The sequence below is a fragment of the Conger conger genome, chromosome 3, assembly GCF_963514075.1.
Source record: "Conger conger chromosome 3, fConCon1.1, whole genome shotgun sequence".
NCBI classification, from domain to species: Eukaryota; Metazoa; Chordata; class Actinopteri; order Anguilliformes; family Congridae; genus Conger; species Conger conger.
Window position 1 is genome coordinate 80,871,775 of NC_083762.1, and position 23,530 is coordinate 80,895,304.

The 23,530-nt window shown below is 47.2% G+C and overlaps 1 protein-coding gene across 2 annotated transcripts in view; it reads right to left on the reverse strand.

Moving 5' to 3' along the window:
* cacnb4a (calcium channel, voltage-dependent, beta 4a subunit) overlaps positions 1-23,530 on the reverse strand; it is a 59,270-nt gene that overhangs the window by 33,546 nt on the left and 2,194 nt on the right. The window lies entirely within an intron of this gene.

A 23,530-nucleotide genomic window follows, 5' to 3' on the forward strand; every position in this document is an offset into this window, starting at 1 on the left:
CTGTAACTTTGGTTTGGCCTGAAGTCAAATAAGTTATATGTACTGCAGGCTTCAATATTTCTGAAAAGTTCCCATCACACATGATTGTGCTGTTGATAATTAGGCAAACACTTTCAGTAATGAGTAAATTAATCTGATGACCAGATTGCATCAATAGCACAGATTTATCTGATGATCAGATTGTATCTATAGCACAAATTAATCTGATGATCAGATTACATCTACTGTACGTAGCAATAATTAAGACTGACATCGAGGCGGGCTTTATCATATCTCATATTGTGCATCATACTCTACATATCATCAGTGTCATCAAAAAAACCTTGTATGTTTGGCTTTGATACATTAAAAAATACATTCATAAAAAGTATCCAACATCAGTTGTTCGTAAATAAAGCTTATTAAAAACATTGTGAAACAAAAATTCGTACAATCTAATAAAATAATAACAGATTACTACATTTCGCAATTTCTTAAAACCTTGTATATGATGCCAAATATATTTGTTGGTGATTTACAGAGAGTATAGAGATCAATGCTTATAGTATTGAGAGCTTCCTGGAGAGATATTCAACATTCTCCACAGAGCATAGTGCTATTGGACAACTCCTAGATTAACACCATAAAGCACCATTGCTCAAAACAGGGCTGCCCAACCCTGCTCCTGGAGAGCTACCATCTTGTAGGTTTTCACACCAACCCTAACAAAGCACACCTACAGGACAGCAGATCGAATGACGTGTGCTTTGTTAGGGTTTGAGTGAAAACCTACAGGATGGTAGATATCCATGAACAGGGTTGGGCAGCCCTGCTCTAGCTGTTGAATTAGGTGTGCTTTGTTAGGGTTAGAGTGAAAACCTACAGGATGGTAGATCTCCAGGAACAGGGTTGGGCAGCCCTGCTCTAGCTGTTGAATTAGGTGTGCTTTGTTAGGGTTAGAGTGAAAACCTACAGGATGGTAGATCTCCAGGAACAGGGTTGGGCAGCCCTGCTCTAGCTGGTGAATGAGGTGTGCTTTGTTAGGGGTGGAGTGAAAACCTACAGGACGGTAGATCTCCAGGAACAGGGTTGGGCAGCCCTGCTCTAGCTGTTGAATGAGGCGTGCTTTGTCAGGGTTGGAGTGGAAACCTACAGGACGGTAGATCTCCAGGAACAGGGTTGGGGCAGCCCTGCTCTAGCTGTTGAATGAGGCGTGCTTTGTCAGGGTTGGAGTGAAAACCTACAGGATGGTAGATCTCCAGGAACAGGGTTGGGGCAGCCCTGCTCTAGCTGTTGAATGAGGCGTGCTTTATTAGGGTTGGAGTGAAAACCTACAGGACGGTAGATCTCCATGAACAGGGTTGGGGCAGCCCAGCTCTAGCTGTTGAATGAGGCGTGCTTTGTTAGGGTTAGAGTGAAAACCTACAGGATGGTAGATCTCCAGGAACAGGGTTGGGCAGCCCTGCTCTAGCTGTTGAATGAGGCGTGCTTTGTTAGGGTTGGAGTGAAAACCTACAGGACAGTAGATCTCCAGGAACAGGGTTGGGCAGCCCTGCTCTAGCTGTTGAATGAGGCGTGCTTTGTTAGGGTTAGAGTGAAAACCTACAGGATGGTAGATCTCCAGGAACAGGGTTGGGCAGCCCTGCTCTAGCTGGTGAATGAGGTGTGCTTTGTTAGGGTTAGAGTGAAAACCTACAGGATGGTAGATCTCCAGGAACAGGGTTGGGCAGCCCTGCTCTAGCTGTTGAATTAGGTGTGCTTTGTTAGGGTTAGAGTGAAAACCTACAGGATGGTAGATCTCCAGGAACAGGGTTGGGCAGCCCTGCTCTAGCTGGTGAATGAGGTGTGCTTTGTTAGGGGTGGAGTGAAAACCTACAGGACGGTAGATCTCCAGGAACAGGGTTGGGCAGCCCTGCTCTAGCTGTTGAATGAGGCGTGCTTTGTCAGGGTTGGAGTGGAAACCTACAGGACGGTAGATCTCCAGGAACAGGGTTGGGGCAGCCCTGCTCTAGCTGTTGAATGAGGCGTGCTTTGTCAGGGTTGGAGTGAAAACCTACAGGATGGTAGATCTCCAGGAACAGGGTTGGGGCAGCCCTGCTCTAGCTGTTGAATGAGGCGTGCTTTATTAGGGTTGGAGTGAAAACCTACAGGACGGTAGATCTCCATGAACAGGGTTGGGGCAGCCCAGCTCTAGCTGTTGAATGAGGCGTGCTTTGTTAGGGTTAGAGTGAAAACCTACAGGATGGTAGATCTCCAGGAACAGGGTTGGGCAGCCCTGCTCTAGCTGTTGAATGAGGCGTGCTTTGTTAGGGTTTGAGTGAAAACCTACAGGACGGTAGATCTCCAGGAACAGGGTTGGGGCAGCCCTGCTCTAGCTGTTGAATGAGGCGTGCTGTGTTAGTGTCTGATTATGACACAAGAAGCCAGAAGCAGAAGGGTGTCCTGGCCCTAAATAAGCGCATCTACTGACACCAGCTCAGCGGTGTAAACACAAGCAGCGGTATATTCGGTGTCGGTGATAAAGACGCTCGGAGAAAAGGAAGAGAAAAGACTGAGCATGTCTGTCCGCACCGGGCTGGGGGTGGGGGTGGGGCGGGAGAAGATGTCTGTCTAAAGAATCTGGTCATAAAAGTTGTTAAAATACGACCCCTGGAGCACCCAAACTAGGCCAAAAGCTCTAAACATTATACACAACCTCCCCGGTGCATTGTCAACAGCTGATTCATCATCATCCCGTCACTCTCTCAGTGAAATACTCCATAATGAGGACTTCTGTTCAAGCGCTTCCTCTCGGGCAGATACGCACTTTGTCCTGTATCTGGTTTTTGGGACATGGTTTTATAGGACATTCTCAGACAGATCTAAGACAGATCTATTCTCTTCACTTGTACAGAGCAGACCATGAGACACTATAAACGCTGTCATAAGGCATTATAAGTGTGTATTATATGTTTAAATAAAGGGATACAAAAAAACGTTTTAGCTTCTTAACGCATGTAAGCCAATTGTACTAAACTTGGTTGGCAGAAATGTGCTTCTCTCTTAACGCAGTTTTCACAGTTTTTAGTGGCTGACACTGACATTTTAAATCCTCTACTGAGATCAATGCAGGTCAAAGGTCACACTGTGGGGACAAGACAAACGGCACTCAATTTATACTGAAACAAGAGGCTGTTTTTTCCTTCTAGCGAGGTGTTTGCGTGCCTTTGTTTGACACTTGCATTTGCAATACCAAAAAGTAGCTTTAATCTCTCTCGGGCGTAAACATATTCTTGTGTTGTCCTTCCCTTTCCGCTCTTCAGGCTGGCGCTGGATAAGGGTAGTGGGCACAAACTGCAGTGCTAAGACCTCAGCAAATTATTATTACTCATATTATCATATTGTGATGACTATGATGGTGATCATCATTTTTAATGACCTGGTTTATTTACGTGGCAGATGCCAGGGGCAGGAATGAGTGAGTAAGTATCACCGCAATGCAGCGAACGGAGAAAAAAATACAGACATTAACGTGTCAGTACTGAACAAAACGTGGTGCAAAGATACCGACATTAATGTGTCAGTACTGAACAAAACATGGTCACACTTTACAATACGGGTCCATGAATTGGCATTAACTAATGTCGCTGTAAACTAACTACTACGGAGAAGTTCATCTGTACAGCTCTGTTTATGTATTTGGACATCATTAATTCATGTTACCAGCTACATTAGTTATTGCCAATTCATATTGGAATGAAAAGGTCAGTTTTACGTATTTGTTAATGGTTAACTAATTATACGTTCATCCTATGGTGTGCTAATGTGTAAATATCATGTAACAAATACGTCAGTGAGTTGTTAAATGTATTAAGTAATGAAAAGTTCATTTCATGCTTCGTGTATTTGTCCGTCATTACTTCATGTTAACAACTACATTAGTTAATGCCCATTCATGAACCTAATGTAAAGTGTGACCCAGAATATGAAGCACAGTCACAATATCGTCTCGGACTGAAGATGCGGATTAAAACAGACGGAGGAAGGAGAAGGCCAAGTGGCAGACCTGGGTCAAATACATCATTGTTCTGGATTCAAATACATTTCTGTGCTCGATTGATCTTGCCTGGTGCAACCGAGGCAACCAGAAGGCCGGGTTGGCAGGTTCCAACCCACCAGACAAGCTCAGTAAAACGTAGAAATGCATTTGAATCAAAAACAATTACATATTCCACCACATCCCGCCAAGTAACAGTGCAAACCGCATGAAATTAGCCGACATGCAGACTGTGTTCATTTTCACAGCGTGTAATGAAGTCATACTGGATTTACCAGGCATTTACATTCACTGGTACAGTTCATGTTGCACATGCTCGGCTATCAAGCAGCACGGCCGGTGGAACCTGCACCAGAACGCAGTGATGTTTGTTAATTCAACCCTCGCGGAGCTCGTAGCAGTCTAACCGGGATTCAATTCACTCTATAGGGATCAAATGGACTGGAGCTGGTACACTATGGATGTTGCTATTTCGGGAGTATCGGGATGACAGGGCCCTGTCAGAGTGTGGCATGTCACTTTTGGCACAGCTCAGGGCTAGATGATGCTCTACACGTGGAGGTCATCGAGGCTGTTCATGAGGCTGCCCAGCACCACGGTGACACGCGGCAACCTTCCCACAGACGCAAACGTAATCATCGATTTAAGCCATCGGAGTCAGTAGCGTCCCTCCTTCAAAGTGAAGAAATACACCTTCCAGCAACTCCGATGCTGTCTTATTTACATGAGGTATCGTGTATTTGATACACGTGCAGGACATAAGAAATAATAATTTAAGACATTGAAGGAGGTAGGCTACTGACTCCTATAGGCTTCAAGTCTTTATGCTAAGCTAACACGTTATGCTAACATGGAAACCGAGCCAGTGAATGCACAAAGTAGGTCGGAAAACAGGTATATTTCCCAAAATGATGGCGTATTCCTTTAAGCCAACAACCGTTCCATTTGTGGTAAGTTCTTACACTAAATCTCTAAAGTGCAACATAAAATCATCTGCAGAAAAAAACTACTCAATCACAATATATTTTGTTGATTACTCTACACTGAAAATTTACTCAAAGGGAAAACCCTGATTTAAAATATAACCATGAATGGTAAATTAAGAAAATGCATTTTATGTATTATATACACTACATACATACATTTTCAAATGGTCCATTCAGCCTCATAAATAAAACATGAACGGCTCTTCAACTTTGACCTTTGAGAAACATGCATCCAGCTAATAATCAGAATATCCAGCACCACAGCCTCCTTTTCCCTTCCAGAAGACAACTAATTAACAAACAAACCAAACAAAAGGGCAGATCTACGGTGAAACAACGTCTGTGAAGAACGTGTAAAGACCCACTCCAGCAGATCTGTTTTTTGTGCTTTTCCTTCTGAAAATATAGTAGGCACTACGGTGAAGGTCTACTGTGGAGATGTCCAGAAGAGTGTGTGTATGTGTGTGTGTCAAAGCAGAGGTCTCTTATAGCTACTGTTAACTGCCATTGACTATTATTAAAGATCTTTCTGTCAGCACAACGAGTGAATTGGGTCACGGTCTATGTGACGCAACAGTACAATCAACACAGCCTACGGACTCAGTCACTGAGTCCAGAGATCCCGTATCAGTCAGGAATCACTGCTGATCACTGAGTCCAGAGATCCCGTATCAGTCAGGATCACTGCTCATCACTGAGTCCAGAGATCAAGTATCAGTCAGGATCCTTGATTGGCCAGAAAAGAGAGTTGGATGTAAAGTCCAGGGGTCAGAAAGTAAAAGTGCTGCCACTGCGTTTCTTCTACCCATGAGCTCAGCCAGCTGATTTCACACCTTCTACCGCCTGGCTGAAAAATAGGGCAAATTAGTGAATGCAGCTGGTATGGATAATGATAAACACTGTTGTTACACTGGTATTGCAGAGCAGGGAGTAAGCATGAGGAAAGTGTTGTACGATACTTACGAAAGGATGCACGGGTCCACTAACTAATACTGAGCCCCTTCTGCATTGAACATTTTTTTGTCTGGAGCTCACTATACATATGATTGGCAGCTTGAAACAGAAGAGAAGGCGAGGGCTTTGAAAGCTAATCCACACATTTTTTCATAAAGAGCTTCAGCATGAAAATGACATTGTTAATAAACATAATCAAATTATAATAGCAAAAGTTTATCCACTACACGACAAAAGAAATTCTGCGTCTTCACAGCGCGAAGCGTCGTTTTGTTCTGGCCTAAAGGACCGTTTCTTCACAAGGTAAGGGCTTTTTTTTGTTTTGTTTTGTTTTTCTAAAAAAACAATCTATTTTTAATCCATGCTGTGTCTGAAGGCTGCTGTACTTGGCCTGGAGACAAACAGTGAAAATCTCCGTTAATTGTGTGACCCAGTTCATCTACACCTGAGAGAGCGGTCCCTCACTGCCCACCCATTAAACCAGCCACGGCTTTATGCCTTCAGACAATATTATGCTAAAAATAAACCTGTACAAACACATTATTTCTGCGTGGATATGGACAATTACTTTTATTTGTGAGCTGAAGAAAGAATCTGAATAATAGACAATGAGACTGCACGATCACGAGTACTAAAATAAGTAACTGGACCTTTAGCTTTCAAACAAACATAATATTAACATTTACAACTCTCGCAAAATGATATACCGTAGGCATAAGCACCAATAGCAGCTGTGCATATTGTCTAAAAGAACTACACTCGAGTCAAAAGGTAAAACAATGAAAAGCAAGATAAATATGTTCTGAACTTTTCATTTTTTCATAGCTTCACATTTCTTTTTGTGATTAATACAAGACCAGTTTCTTCTCCCTTTAAGGAACAAAAAGTAGTAAAATAAAAAAGTAAATCCAATGGTTTGACGATCTGATCATGATGAATGTGAATGAGGAACCTGTAGGAGTTGTAGAGCCAGACTATCTCAGTGGAGCTACATGTGGTGGGGCTACATGTGGTGGGGCTACATGTTGTGGGGCTACATGTTGTGGGGCTACATGTGGTGGGGCTACATGTTGTGGGGCTACATGTCGTGGGGCTACATGTCATGGGGCTACATGTCTACATGCCGTGGGGCTACATGTTGTGGGGCTACATGTTGTGGGGCTACATGTTGTGGAGCTACATGTCGTGGGGCTACATGTTGTGGGGCTACATGCTGTGGGGCTACATGTTGTGGGGCTACATGTCTACATGTTGTGGGGCTACATGTTGTGGGGCTACATGTTGTGGGGCTACATGTTGTGGGGCTACATGTCTACATGTTGTGGGGCTACATGTTGTGGGGCTACATGTTGTGGGGCTACATGTAGTGGGGCTACATGTTGTGGGGCTACATGTTGTGGGGCTACATGTCGTGGGGCTACATGTAGTGGGGCTACATGTTGTGGGGCTACATGTTGTGGGGCTACATGCTGTGGGGCTACATGTTGTGGGGCTACATGTCGTGGGGCTACATGTGGTGGGGCTACATGTTGTGGGGCTACATGTCCTGGGGCTACATGTTGTGGGGCTACATGCTGTGGGGCTACATGTTGTGGGGCTACATGTCTACATGTTGTGGGGCTACATGTTGTGGGGCTACATGTTGTGGGGCTACATGTAGTGGGGCTACATGTTGTGGGGCTACATGTTGTGGGGCTACATGTCGTGGGGCTACATGTAGTGGGGCTACATGTTGTGGGGCTACATGTTGTGGGGCTACATGCTGTGGGGCTACATGTTGTGGGGCTACATGTTGTGGGGCTACATGTGGTGGGGCTACATGCTGTGGGGCTACATGTGGTGGGGCTACATGTTGTGGGGCTACATGTCCTGGGGCTACATGTTGTGGGGCTACATGTCTACATGTTGTGGGGCTACATGTTGAGGGGCTACATGTTGTGGGGCTACATGTTGTGGAGCTACATGTCGTGGGGCTACATGTTGTGGGGCTACATGTTGTGGGGCTACATGTTGTGGGGCTACATGTCGTGGGGCTACATGTGGTGGGGCTACATGTTGTGGGGCTACATGTCCTGGGGCTACATGTTGTGGGGCTACATGTCTACATGTTGTGGGGCTACATGTTGTGGGGCTACATGTTGTGGGCCTACATGTTGTGGGGCTACATGTCGTGGGGCTACATGTGGTGGGGCTACATGTTGTGGGGCTACATGTCCTGGGGCTACATGTTGTGGGGCTACATGTCTACATGCCGTGGGGCTACATGTTGTGGGGCTACATGTCGTGGGGCTACATGTGGTGGGGCTACATGTTGTGGGGCTACATGTTGTGGGGCTACATGTCTACATGCCGTGGGGCTACATGTTGTGGGGCTACATGTCCTGGGGCTACATGTTGTGGGGCTACATGTCTACATGTCGTGGGGCTACATGTCGTGGGGCTACATGTCGTGGGGCTACATGTTGTGGAGCTACATGTCGTGGGGCTACATGTTGTGGGGCTACATGTTGTGGGGCTACATGTTGTGGGGCTACATGTCTACATGCCGTGGGGCTACATGTTGTGGGGCTACATGTTATGGGGCTACATGTTGTGGGGCTACATGTTGTGGGGCTACATGCTGTGGGGCGACACTAACGTTTGCAGAGCTTGAATTACGGGCTCTCAGAATCCTGGAAATGAAATCTAAATTCCGCAGCAGTCATCACTTCTAGTTTAACGTTGGTGTCACTGCCTCACGGCTCTGGAGATGTCCCGGCCCTGGACGGACCACTGAGACTACTCTCATCTTGCCCTCTGACCTCCTGCACCAGGGGTCGCCCAGTCATGTGCCACGGAGAGCCAGGAGTAGCAGGCTTTCATTCCAACCAATCGCAACACACCTGTTTATTTCACTAATTAAATCCTTCAACCAGAGAGGAGGGACCTAACTGGTGAAATCAGACGGTGTCGTGATTGGTTGGAATGAAAGCCTGATTGGTTGGAATCAGAGCCTGATTGGTTGGAATCAGAGCCTGATTGGTTGGAATCAGAGCCTGATTGGTTGGAATCAGAGCCTGATTGGTTGGAATCAGAGCCTGATTGGTTGGAATGAAAGCCTGATTGGTTGGAATCAGAGCCTGATTGGTTGGAATCAGAGCCTGATTGGTTGGAATCAAAGCCTGCATACTCTGCATGGCCACCCATGGCACAAGACTGGGCACCCCCCTGTCCTAAACTACACCCCTGCTCCCCAAATCTTCCTCCATCGGCCCACGGACCAGGGCAGAAGGAGGACAGTGTTCCCCCAGGGCAGAACACAGCCAAAGTCTCCATGTCAAAGGAGAAAAATGGCTGTCAGCCCGTTAAGGTAAATGCCGTGACATTGGTGTTTAATTTTAACAGTGAACAAGAAGAGAAAGTGTGATCAAAATAGGACAAAATGTGCTTTTAAGTATCCCAGTAACAGTGTGTACCGTATACAGGCACCAGACCTGGGTACAAATAGAATTGGCATTTGACTAAGCTTGCCTGGTGTATTGGAACAAATGAAACGATCCCAGAAGTGTAACTGCTCCTCCTTGCAGGCTCAAATGCACCAGGCAAGATCAATAGAGCACAGAAAAGTATCTGAAACCAAAACCAATTACGATTTGAACCCTGGTCTGACCGGGACAATACTGGAACTAACTAAGATTGAATAAGTCAGTTGGCATTAGCTAGAGTTTTAGTACTGGATAGCATTTTGAAGCTCATTCCAGAATGAAGTTCTGAACTATGAGTAACAGTGAGACCGTGGTTGTCTGCTTGGGGGTTGCTTGTAAAGAGAGTATTTTGATTTCGTAGAACACTACTGTTCTGACAAATGTAATTGTTTTGGATGCAAATACTTTTCTACACTTTACTGAGCTTGTCTGGCATACTGGAACCAATCCTCTCAAAAAGTGCTAACCCCGCCTTCTGGTCCTTTTGCTTGCTCAACAGTACCAGGCAAGATCAATCGAGCACAGAAAGGTACTTGAATCCAAAACAGGTCTGCCTCCGTAACATTCTTCTATAGAACAAGAATAAAATAACTTTATTTTTCCCACAGGGAGATTCAGGTTGAAATGTGAATTATTTATGTAAACGTAACACTCTCAGTGACCAGCTCTCCTCTCATAAAAAAGACCTAAGTAAGAATAAACACACTTTGGTGTTTCCTCTAGAAGCATCATGTCCGGGAGTGTAGCTGCAGTCATAGCGAGCCAGCAGTGCTGTGTGGGACTGGCCTCACCATAGAGCTACAGTGTCTGCTACTGCCACACCTTTTTAGTAAAATGTGGGGGGGGGGGGGGGATCATTTTATTAGTTATATACTTCATATATTGATCAGCACATTCTAAAGAGTGGACGTAAACATCCTGTGTGCAAATGTGTGCAATTGAAACCATACTGTAGGGTCTTGTTCATATAAAAGTCACATATGCAGATACAGAAATGTGCTACAGGAAATCTGCTACAGAAATCTGCTGTAGCTGACTGAAGGATTTAGGCTGAATGCTAGCTTAGCTAGTACCCGACCAAGGGAAGCGTAGCCCCTGCTAAATCTGAGTCCTCTCTCCGGTTCTTGCATTGTTTGGTAGGAACGGCTCTCCTGACAAGTGATGCCCTCAGCAGTGCAAGGTGCCACTTTGGAGGAGAGGAGAGAGGGGGAGAGAGAGGGAGATAGAGAGAGCGAGAGAGGGAGGGAGAGGGAGAGAGAGGGGAGAGAGGGAGAGAGGGAGAGAGAGAGAGAGAGAGAGGGGGAGAGAGGGAGATAGAGAGAGAGGGAGAAAGGGAGAGAGGGAGAGAGAGGGAGAGAGAGAGGGGGAGAGAGAGAGAGAGGGAGAGAGGGAGAGAGAGAGAGGGAGAGGGGGAGCATGGTCCTAATTTTGCCGTTTGGTTTCTGCGGTGCTCTGCAATCAGTGAAGGCCTTCATCATCTCACCATTCCAGGCGAACGGAGCGAGAGATGGAGGGAGGCACAGCGAGCTCATTAGGGCCACGCTCTCTCTCTCTCCCCCTCTCTCTCCCCCTCTCCTCTCTTCCACTCATGCCTTCCATTTTCCTGCCACTGTAAGCACATTTCCCCCCTCCAGGACCTACATGCAGTCACCGATTCCTCCTCCTCTCAACGAACCACCATCAACCGAGGAGAAAAACAACCCTGAACCCCCATCAACCGAGGAGAAAAACAACCCCTGATGCACCCAAACTGCAGGCTTCTCCACCATCGCAGTATGCTGTATTTCACAGCAGGGCAAAGCCCCTTAAAGGCACGGCGTCGGGCCGCTGCAAACGCAGAAATCCGCTTCGGGGGATTCTATGGCTCTCGGTAACCGGGAGTAACGGAGGGGGGGGGGTGGGCTTTAGGGGGTGGGGGGGGGCAGCTAATCTGCATTCTATCACCCCCCTCTCCACGCACCGCTCGGCAAGGGGAAGCCGAAACGCGGTGGAGGAGGAGGAGGATCGAGGCTAAAAAAGAGACGCTGTCCCTTTAAATAGAACACAGCTGCAGCTAGCAGCTACGCGGAGCAACATTATGACACATTAAGCTAGCGCAGCGCTAGCGCTAGCATTCCATCACCAGAGCCCCTCCGCTGCCCTGTCTGCCAGCAGGTACACAGCGAGAGACAGAGAGAGCAAGCTAACCACACCAAAACCTCTTTCAGGTCAGCGAGCACGGGGTGATTTAGGATGAATGGTACCCCCCCCCCCTCCCCCCTCCTCCTCACAGCTGGGGGAGACGTGGGGCCTGGCTGAACGCCTCAAATGGGGGGGGGGGGGGGCAGGTGTCACCGAAATTCCCCCCCACCCCCGCACCGACGAGCCCCCTCTGCCTCCCGTTAGCGCCCCGCGCTAGCTCCGCTTAGCGCCCGGCTCACACACACACACACACACACATCAGCCAGCGCGGCGGTTAAAAAACAGCGCTGACGACCCCCCGCTCACACACACACACACACACACCCCGTCTCTCCCCGTCTCACTCACCGCCTCCGAGTCTTCGAATCCATGCAGGTACAAATTGTCGTACATGGAGGTTTGATATTCCGAAAAGCTCCTCTCCGCGAATGAAAAAAAAAACACACCAACAACCCAAAAAAAAAAAAACAACAAAAAAAAAAACCACAAAAAATAAAGAGGAACGGGAGAAAACCGGGAGAAAGAAAAGGATGGATGGATGGGGGAATAACAACCCCCCCCCCCTCTCTCTCTTCTTCCACCGAAAAAAAAAAAAATGTGTGCAGAAACGGAAGAAGGCGGAGGCCTGCGCTCTAAGCCGGGGCCTGCAGAGAGTGCCGGGGTCCGGTTCATTCACATCGCACGCGCGAGAGAGAGTCCCCCAGCCACTGCGCGCCAGGCATCTTATCTGCCCTGCGAACAGCGCGCAGGCGAGCCAATCCTTCCTCAGCCACTGCCCGATGACACAGCCAGCAGGCTGCCCGCCCATTGGCCGGCCCAGCCAGGAGGCTGGCTGCCGATTGGCCGGCTGACGCTCCAGTCAGAGCGGAGGAGCATTCTCCTTGACTGGGAAGGAAGAGAGGAGGAGAGGAGAGGAGGAGAGGAGGGTACTAAAAACCAGCGCTTTCTCCGTGCTCTCTCTCTCTCTCTCTCCCATTTAGCAGCCTGTATTCCCTCTGTCTCTCCCTTTGCTTTTTGCTTTTTACTTCCATTCGGTGTTCTCTCTCTCTCCCCTTCTCCATATCTCTCCATCCCCCAGTCTCTCTCTATCTCCCCTCTCTCTCTCTCTCTCTCTCTCTCTCTCTCTATCCCCCCTCTCTCTCTCTCTCTCTCTCTCTCTCTCTCTATCTCCCCTCTCTCTCTCTCTCTCTCCCGCGTTACTCTTCCAGGAAAGGCTGATAGTGCAGAGGGACAGATAACGATGGCATGTGTGCAGACCCCCTCCTGACCCCCCCTCCTGACCTAAAGCCAGACCCCCCCTCCTGACCTAAAGCCAGACCCCCCCTCCTGACCCCCCCTCCTGACCTGAAGCCAGACCCCCCTCCTGACCCCCCCTCCTGACCTAAAGCCAGACCCCCCCTCCTGACCTGAAGCCAGATTTCCCCCAGCAGTGTGGGCACGTGAGGGACGGAGACACTGGGACCTAACAGCACAGGGGCCAGCCGTCTCCTGCTCTCCCTCTCTCTTTCCCTCTCTCTGACTCTCCATCGCTCTCTTTCCCTCTCTCTCTCTCCCTGAATCTCTCTTTCCCTCTCTCCCTCTCTCTTTCCCTCTCTCTGACTCTCCATCGCTCTCTCTCTCTTTCCCTCTCTCCCTCTCTCTTACCCTCTCTCTGACTCTCCATTGCTCTCTCTTTCCCTCTCTCTCTCCCTGAATCTCTCTCCCTCTCTCTTTCCCTCTCTCTGACTCTCCATTGCTCTCTTTCCCTCTCTCTCTCTCCCTGAATCTCTCTCCCTCTCTCTCTCTCCCTCTCCTGATTGGAGGACCGATGATTAGTTTGTGTGCGACAAAAGAAGTATCAATCTTCCAAAAATAAAATATTTAAAAATAGTTTCACCTGAAATTCCTGCAGCTGCAGTAAGCTTCAGTGAGCCATTCTGCTTACTTATATCACTGCTTATTAATACATACAGGGTGAGACTTCCTTGTTCTATAATTCTCTTAAAATCTTCCTAATTAGGGATGAGCCTGGAGATTTAGTTTAATGGTATGTCTTTAAAATGTATTCAATACATATTTAATAACTCATTTTAATGAAACAAAAAATCATTTTAAGTTGCGTAACAAGTACTTAGCAATATTTAGTACATTGATATTACATCCATTAATATTACATTCCCTATGAGTGTTACTAGAGAAAAACAGTTAAAAACAGGAAACATCTATATTACACGTGGCCACAAATATTTTCTATATTTTATGGTAAAAAATGGAAGAATAATACTAATACTCTCTCACATTAATACAATTGCTTATAGAAAAAATGTCTTTCACCATGTTCTGATTTCATTTCCCAAAAATAAAGAAATCTCTGGGCCACTGCATTCGTATGAAACAGCTTTTTCCGAGAACACAACATGATCCACTGTTCAGGTGCTGCCCTTTCCAGATCAACTTGCACGTGGTTCTAGAAAATATGGTTTTTTTAGATATTAACCGCCATTTTGCTTGATGCATTAATACATTTCTCAAGGGGACTGGTAGAGATAAATTTAGTGTTTGTACAGTGTGAAAACTGCATGGTGCATTCTTTAGGGTGGTCAATTTTCAACCCCCTTGTACAAACCCCCTCTCTGTACTATTATCCACTTTCCTGCTTTCCCACTGGCTAAATAAAGTTAAAAAAATATAAATAAAACTAACAAGGGCAGACTATCGGTTGTCCTTTTTAATTTACTTGACCACAAACAATCTTCTACAAAGCTTGAAAGGTGCGAACATCCCTCACCCAATCAAATTCAATCTAAGCAATGAGGTCATCGCTGAAAAGCACTTTCCCGATGTATGAGGCTATGAAAAGTGCGGGAAACCAACGCCCTCTAGTGGGTAAGACAGCAACTGCATCTTGTACAGTACTGCGCTTGACCTAACTACACAAACTACATATCTACATCTTTAAATATATATATAATAACGTATAAAACAAATCCATATTGCACAATGAGGCTGTGGCTTTTTATGTCGATACAGCTCACTTCCACCATAGAGTGTCTGTCCCTCCACGTCTCTCAGGATTGCAGCTGTCATCCCCAGGGGGATTGTGGGAAGGGGGAGGAGTGGAAGCTTCGGCACTCATCCCTGCTGTGTTACACACAGCCCAGCTGCTCCCGGTCTGCCCCCCACAGCGCTGCTGACGATGGGGTTTCACCCTGATCCACACATTATTCACCTTACAGCCCCCAACAGCCCCCTACAGCCCCTCTACAGCCCCTACAGCCACTCTACAGCCCCCTACAGCCCCTCTACAGCCCCCTACAGCCCCCAACAGCCACTCTACAGCCCCTACAGCCCCCTACAGCCCCTCTACAGCCCCCTACAGCCCCCTACAGCCCCTCTACAGCCCCCTACAGCCACCCTACAGCCCCTCTACAGCCCCCTACAGCCACTCTACAGCCCCTACAGCCCCTCTACAGCCCCCTACAGCCCCCTACAGCCACTCTACAGCCCCCTACAGCCCTCTACAGCCCCCTACAGCCCCCTACAGCCCCTCTACAGCCACTCTACAGCCCCCTACAGCCCCCTACAGCCACTCTACAGCCCCCTACAGCCCCCCCCTGTTTTAACCTGTTACGTATATTCAATAAATTCAAAAAATTTAAATAAACCTTTTTCCTCTGGAGGATATGAACATGATGCCTTCTTCTATTTATTATTTTCCTTTTTTTTTTTTTGCTGCTTCAGGATGTGGGTGAAATGTCCATACCACATGGCAACACAGTCCACTCAACTGCAATATACAATTAACTCATTCAACAGATAGAGCAGGGCTGCCCAACCCTGTTCCTGGAGATCTACCTTCCTGTAGGCTTTCACTCCAACCCTAACAAAGCGCACCTCATTCAACAGCTAGAGCAGGGCTGCCCAACCCTGTTCCTGGAGATCTACCGTCCTGTAGGTTTTCACTCCAACCCTAACAAAGCACACCTCATTCAACAGCTAGAGCAGGGCTGCCCAACCCTGTTCCTGGAGATCTACCGTCCTGTAGGTTTTCACTCCAACCCTAACAAAGCACACCTCATTCAACAGCTAGAGCAGGGCTGCCCAACCCTGTTCCTGAAGATCTACGGTCCTGTAGGCTTTCACTCCAAACCCTAACAAAGCACACCTCATTCAACAGCAAGAGATCTCTTTGAGCTGCTAATGAGTAGCACCAGGTGAGGCAAACTAGGCTTGAAATGGACACCTGCAGGACGATAGATCTCCAGGGGCAGGGTCGTGCGGCTCAGATGACGTGTACTGAGAACGTCTCTTCGCTGACGCGCTGAATCCCCTCGACCCCCTGACTCATAATTGCAGGCCTACCCCGTCCCTGCCGCGTTCTCCCTCATTTCGTGTGGGAGGAAAATGAGCACGTCCCCCTCTTGAGTGACACGGAGCCGCTGCGGTTGCCGTGACGTTAGCGGTCAGCACGACCGAGCGCGCTCAGCTGGTGGGGGGGAGGATCTCTGGCTCTGAATCAGCCCGACCCCGTTATCGCGCCGTCAGCGTCGAGAAGACGAGGGGCTTATTTTCATGCCTTGCATCTGTTCCTCTCGTCCGTTCCTCGCACTATAGCGCCACCCGCTGGGTATTGAGGAAATGAGCATAAGGCCACTGTCCTCGCTCGGTCAAGCATCAGTTTGTAGCCACGTCAGTTACAGACATCGTAGACGTGGAGGGGTGGATTCTCAGGTCAATCGTTTCTACGTCACGTCATGTAAAAAAAAAACACTTCCATAAAGGAGGCACTTTCCCGCTGGAGCTCCTCCTCACTCTGTCCTCCAAAGTGCATTTAGCAGACTGGGATGTCCTGCAATTGATTCATGGGTCAGGTGTGGACCAAGGACACGAGGACAGATAAAATAAGCAATCAGAATGAGCAAAAGGACTAAAACGCACTTCTTCAGGAACTGGTCAGTCGCCGCTTCTCCAATCTAGCAATCCCCCGGAAAAGCACTCACGGGCCTGTTTCACAGGATTACTGAGTTCGCTGGAGAAGTTCACCGAGTAAAAACCTGGAATAAAGCATGCCTCATTCAACAGCTAGAGATATCTGAGCTGATATTTATTAGAATCAGGCGTGCCAAATTAGGGTTGAAATGAAGACCTACAGAAATGGAGAACCCTGACAAAGCACACCTCATTCAGCAGCCCTGCTCTAGGAGTGAAAACCTACAGGATGGTAGATCTCCAGGAACAGGGTTGGGCAGCCCTGCTCTGGCTGTTGAATGAGGTGTGCTTTGTTAGGGTTGGAGTATAAACCTACAGGACGGTAGATCTCCAGGAACAGGGTTGGGCAGCCCTGCTCTAGCTGTTGAATGAGGTGTGCTTTGTTAGGGTCGGAGTGAAAACCTACAGGACTATAGATCTCCAGGAACAATACACCTCATCCTGCTCAGCCCTGTTCCTGGAGTCCTACCGTCCCGTAGTCGGTAACATGTAAAGAACAGGTGAAGGATTCGTGGTCATCTCTGTGCCAGGGATTCGACCCCACAGTGTTCTGCCGCAGTGAGGCGAGTGCTCTCTTCCTGGGTCGTGAGCAGACGGGCGATGTTGGAGCTGCCGCTTGGCTCCTCACCGGGGTGATACGGCAGTTTATTTTTGCCAGGAGCCAGGCGCCCTTCCCCGGCCTGCGCCCCTCCAGTGGACTGGGAACCTTGATAGGAGGACTGCCAAGGGTGACACACTGCCCCTGGGACCGGGCACCAAGCACCCCTTTTCAGTTTGGAGTGGGCTGGTATGCAGTTTTCCTCTTTGGAAACCAGAACTTCTTACGTATCGGGGCTTATTTTACTTTTCTGCACCATACCGGAACTTCTACCTATAGCTCAAAGTACTTGAAGTACTACCCTTACACGACCCCCAAAGCTTGACAGCACGGAACGGACGTAAAGTGCATGTTACACGAACGATCAAAAGAAAAAAACATTCTGTTCCTCTTCTGAATCACTGCATCTCATCATGTTCTCTCTCCCTCTCCACCTCTCTCTCCCTCTTTCTCTTCCTCTCTCTCTCTCTCTCTCCAGGGAAAGCGCTGCTGTTCTTGCGGTACCCAACAGGACAGCTTCTGTTAGAGGAGTTGCTTCATAATGTGATTCGGGGCCAGGCAGATATATGAAATGAGCTCCCAGCTGATAAACCGGTCCTTGTGCACTGACAGAAATCAAGCTGGTATAATTATGTTTAAGAGTAGGTTTTTTTCCCCCCAAAATCAGTGCTCTAGAACTCCAATGCTTTCAATTACCTGCAGTGATTGTTACATCAGCATTATAATGTTCAGTTGAGAACATTCTAGTCACACATGTGTCATCATACACCGTAACGGGTTAATGCTAAAATGGATAGCGATGTCCCCTATAGCCTCTCTCTTAGCTCATTACGCTACCTGACCCTCGGGCTCATAATGTCCTTGACCAAAAGAAGAAAATGGGAAAATGGGTCATTTGTCAGTCCTCCAGAACAAGTGACACATCTAAAAATCTCCCTGGTCCATCATCCATTTTAATTAATCAATTTCATACCACTGTCAAAATGCTGGAATGGTTTCCCGAGCAAATATATTCAAATTCTCTGCTGAGGATAACATATTTCATTCTGCACTCGTTGTCTAAGGCCTTGGCAAAAATCTCAATCACGAGGTCTGCCTCGTACTTTTCCCCCGTCTCGACAGTTACCATGGGAGCGAAGAGAGTATCTGAGAGAGGGTCGTGTTAGACACAGACAGCGTCTGTCCCACTTCTCACCGACGGGAAGAACACCGCGTCTCGCAACAGAAACCGACTGCACATCTGCGTCTGTTGCCGTAGTCGCAGAGAAGGTGAGGAAAAACTTACCTCGGTTTGGGGGGCGGTCGGTCACGGGACTTTTCGACGTCATTACCGCTTTCCACCTCATGGTGTCAGCAGCGGGATGGAAAAAAAAAAACCTTTCAAGGTCGTTCAAGGGCCTTCCCAGGGACACAAGGAGGCCTCTCAGTGCACGTCTCCCACGTCCTCCTGCGCCGTGTAATCTGGGCCTCTTTCGTGAGGCGCTGCACACTTCCACAGGCCCCCCCGGGCCCCAGCGGGACCCGATCTCATTACGTTTCCCCTCCCCGCTGGGGTCCCAGGCTAATTTCCACACAGCGGTTAAAGCCGGCGCGCCGCACGGAACTAGTTCAACCGCACGTTAACTGTTTCAGGGGAGCGCTCAAGCCAAGGAAAACCGTATTCCGGCATATTCTAACAAACGTAGATTAGCTGGTTGAGTCAAACAAATAATAGCAATGATAATGTGTGAGCAGTAAAATAATGTTGAATTAAATTTTGAAAATGGCTGTCGTTGGCTTGACAGAACCAGATGCTGGCCCTAAAATACTGTTAGATGAAGGCAATCAGCATATGAAATTCCCTAATGCCTTACAAGCCTTCAATTTGAAGGCATTTTACAAAACAGACTCAACAAACTGGACCACATCTGCAGTTGTATCTTACACTAAACAAGACAGTTCATTTCGTAAAGCAGTGTCAACACAAGGATTTGATTTGATGACAAGACAAACCACGCTGAAAACAAGAGAAGTGGTCCATGTGTTCCACAAGCGACAAGTTTGGAAATGTTCTATCAGATCAGAGGGATAGAGGCATTTGCATACAGGAAAACACATTTTACCTGAACTAGGTCTAGAGTTTGAGTTTAGTCTTGTTTACTCTTTGTTTGGAAGCCAGTCTGCTGCGTCATTCGCCTACAATGCGGCACATACTGACTTGGACACATTATAATGTGCAAATTGTTTCCTCACAAAATACATATATGATACATATTTGGGATATGGAATTAATTATATACCCTGTCAAGTGACACCTGACAGCTTTTATGTATCACACAAGCATTTTAAAGATGAAGTGTCCTTTGTATATGATTCATACATGACACATAAAAGCTAGTCACCCACATAGTGTCCCCACAAGTCACTCAGTGTCCCCACAAGACACACTCAGAATGACCTCACAAGACACACTCATAATGACCTCACAAGACACACTCATAATGACCTCACAAGACACACTCATAATGACCTCACAAGACACACTCATAATGACCTCACAAGACACACTCAGAATAACCCGTATAGTGTCCCCACAAGGCAATCAGCACTGATAAATATAATTTGGGATGCAAAAACTGGAGAAAAAGGCGAAAAGTAACATCATACCATAAAATAACTAACATAATGTGTATTATCTTTTATAAATGCATTTGGCTCTCAAATAAATGCATATATGACATATATATTCATACTGAAAAAATAGAATTGTAATGAAATGAGAGCCGAGGGTGATGTGAATGTAATTGTAAAATTTTCAATTTTTGCACCTAATCCAAATTAATAAAACAAATATTTTCTTCATAAAGGCCCTTTAAAACACTCCAGCTTTACAGTGGCGATATTCGGCGGAACTCGACAACGCGGGCAGCGCAGAACAACAGAGCAGGAGATCAACGGGCGGAATCCAATACTCCAGACGAGTGTCCTTGTGAGCATCCGGCTCGATATCAGGCTCAACGTTCCCATGGAAACCTTTTGTTAACCAATAACAGTCATCAGATGACCCCGTGTAGGACGGACCACACCACAGTCTTGTGCAGGGAACAGCGAGGGAGAATCATCCAACAACAGAGCCTTGACGGGCAGATACATGTCACCCACAATTTTACATCTAGAGTCTGGAACCATGAATTATGTGCATTTCTCAGTGAGAATGACGGGGTGTCCCTTCTACAAAACAGCTTAGGCTGACATACATGACGTACCGAGCAGAAGTGTCCGGTCTTATCCAAGGCCTGGTGTGGGTGCAGGTCTGTGTTTTAGCCCAGCCCTTAACACACCTGATACTGCTGATCAAGGTCTTGGCTGAAGACCTTGATTAGGTACTAAGTTGAATCAGGTATCTAAGCACTGGGCTAGAAATATGCACCCACACCAGCCATTTCCAAATCAGATTGGGCAGCCCTGATATAGAGGAGCCCCAGTGGTGGTTTGTGGTGAAAAGTCTGTGAAACGTCGTACAGGCATACAGGCGAAAAGCAGGCTACATTTGGTTGAAGAGTGAAAGTTTTCAAATGCAGCCAGGATATATCTGGGTAAACCATCAGCTATATTGGGGTTATCCTGGTCTGCTGACGTCAAAATGTGTCTCAACCTAGATTTCGACCCATCTAGGCATCCGCAGTTTCCTCGCGGGGACGTGGCAAAGCGACTGATAGCGTGTCTGTCTGTGGCCGACAGGCTGGCAGAGAGACCGCACACACCGTTACGTTTTGGCATGTTTTGCATTCATTCGTTTTTTTGAGGACAGCCAGTTGCTTCAGATTTGAAAGAGTAGTCCTCACTGACACGGTGTTCCTGGCTGCTGTACGTTACTGTTCAGATACAGATAGCGTCAAGAAATGCCCAATTTTTTAAAGTTGGATTTTCGACAATGTTACTGCGCTCATAACGGATAATGCAAGATGCGTGTTGAAATCACACCAGGAAGCACTCAAAGGCTTAATGCCAAATGCAATCGATTGCCCGCATTGTGGCACTAGAGTCATTCGGCTGAGCAATTTTCCCAAAGTTGACCAACTTGTGGTTGTTGTTGTTAGAAAGGCAGAACACGGCGTCACAGAAATAGCAATAACAGAATAACAACCAGATGTACTCGCATCTGAGTCACGCAAACCCAGACGGGCCAGGTGGTATTCAGCTGTGTCACTATACCTCCATTTGTGTTCCAGATTCATGGAGCTGGTCACCTCATCACATGTTACTGTCCCAACACAGAGACCTGGAGCTGGTCACCTCATCACATGTTACCGTACCAACACAGAGACCTGGAGCTGGTCACCTCATCACATGTTACTGTACCAACACAGAGACCTGGAGCTGGTCACCTCATCACATGTTACTGTCCCAACACAGAGACCTGGAGCTGGTCACCTCATCACATGTTACTGTACCAACACAGAGACCTGGAGCTGGTCACCTCATCACATGTTACTGTACCAACACAGAGATCTGGAGCTGGTCACCTCATCACATGTTACCGTACCAACACAGAGACCTGGAGCTGGTCACCTCATCACATGTTACTGTCCCAACACAGAGACCTGGAGCTGGTCACCTCATCACATGTTACTGTACCAACACAGAGACCTGGAGCTGGTCACCTCATCACATGTTACTGTACCAACACAGAGACCTGGAGCTGGTCACCTCATCACATGTTACTGTACCAACACAGAGACCTGGAGCTGGTCACCTCATCACATGTTACTGTACCAACACAGAGACCTGGAGCTGGTCACCTCATCACATGTTACTGTCCCAACACAGAGACCTGGAGCTGGTCACCTCATCACATGTTACTGTACCAACACAGAGATCTGGAGCTGGTCACCTCATCACATGTTACCGTACCAACACAGAGACCTGGAGCTGGTCACCTCATCACATGTTACTGTCCCAACACAGAGACCTGGAGCTGGTCACCTCATCACATGTTACTGTACCAACACAGAGACCTGGAGCTGGTCACCTCATCACATGTTACTGTACCAACACAGAGACGTGGAGCTGGTAATCCTACCACATGCTACTGTCCCAACACAGCTTGTGGAGTTGTTGTGCAACAATGTTTTCAGGGCACTAATGTTAATCGCCGAACATGGCAAAAGCCTTGCTTAAATGTTTGCGAATTGAGAAATCAGAGCACATCAAATTTATAATAATATAAATAATAATAATGATAATAATAATAATAATAATAATAATAATAATAAGCGCTTTTCTCATACTTTACAGCTTTACAGTGTTGAGGGGGAAACTCACCTCCTCCACCACTAATGAGCAGCACACACCTGGGTGATGCAATGGCAGCCTTTTCAATTTCATAAGCAAAAAATTAATACTGAACACCAGCTCATCAAATGCACAGCACAGTCCGAACTATGAATATGAAAGCATGAAACTATGAAATGCCTCAAAACATGTAGCACAACATACTACATAGAAATAAGTTACTGTCGCAAATCAGTTGCTCTAATAACTACAATGAGCGTAGCATGTCACAGTGTGTGGATATTCCTGTCAATCGCCATGAAGTAGCCATTGATTTATCAGCCTGGGAGAATGAGAAGACATCTTGTGATATCTGTGCCGTGCAGGTGGCCAGTGAAGGCTCCACCGACCTCACTATGAGGGGTGAGCGTCGGCCATTTTGTGTGAATGTTTGCTAGGTGTTCAATATAAAACCTGACCAGACTTCCTCTTTCACATTACATTCTTCAGTACAATAATCGCTGCTCTCTGCCCTTAGTGGCAGACACGTTTTAGGTGTCACTGGAGGTGAATCAGCTACTGTTGACGTGTGGAAGGAAACACTGGTGTGTCTTGACCTTGTGAGGTCACATGCACCTTGCATCCCTAATTCAGCCCTTCTGTACCAAATCTACACCCGGGCTACCCAACCCTGTTCCTGGAGGTCTACTGTCCTGTAGGTTTTCATTTAACCCTAGTCTGATGTGACTGGCCTACTTTACAGCTCAGATACATCTCTAGCTGTTGAATGAGGTGTGGCTTTGTTAGGGTTGGAGTGAAAGCCTACAGGACGGTAGATCTCCAGGAGCAGGGTTGGGCAGCCCTGCTCTAGCTGTTGAATGAGGTGTGGCTTTGTTAGGGTTGGAGTGAAAGCCTACAGGACGGTAGATCTCCAGGAGCAGGGTTGGGCAGCCCTGCTCTAGCTGTTGAGTGAGGTGTGCTTTGTTAGGGTTGGAGTGAAAACCTACAGGATGGTAGAGCTCCAGGAACAGGGTTGGATATTTTTTAATCTTACATGCAATTCTGAGTATGGTGTTCAGGCAGATAAATAACAAATGCCTCGCTTTATTAG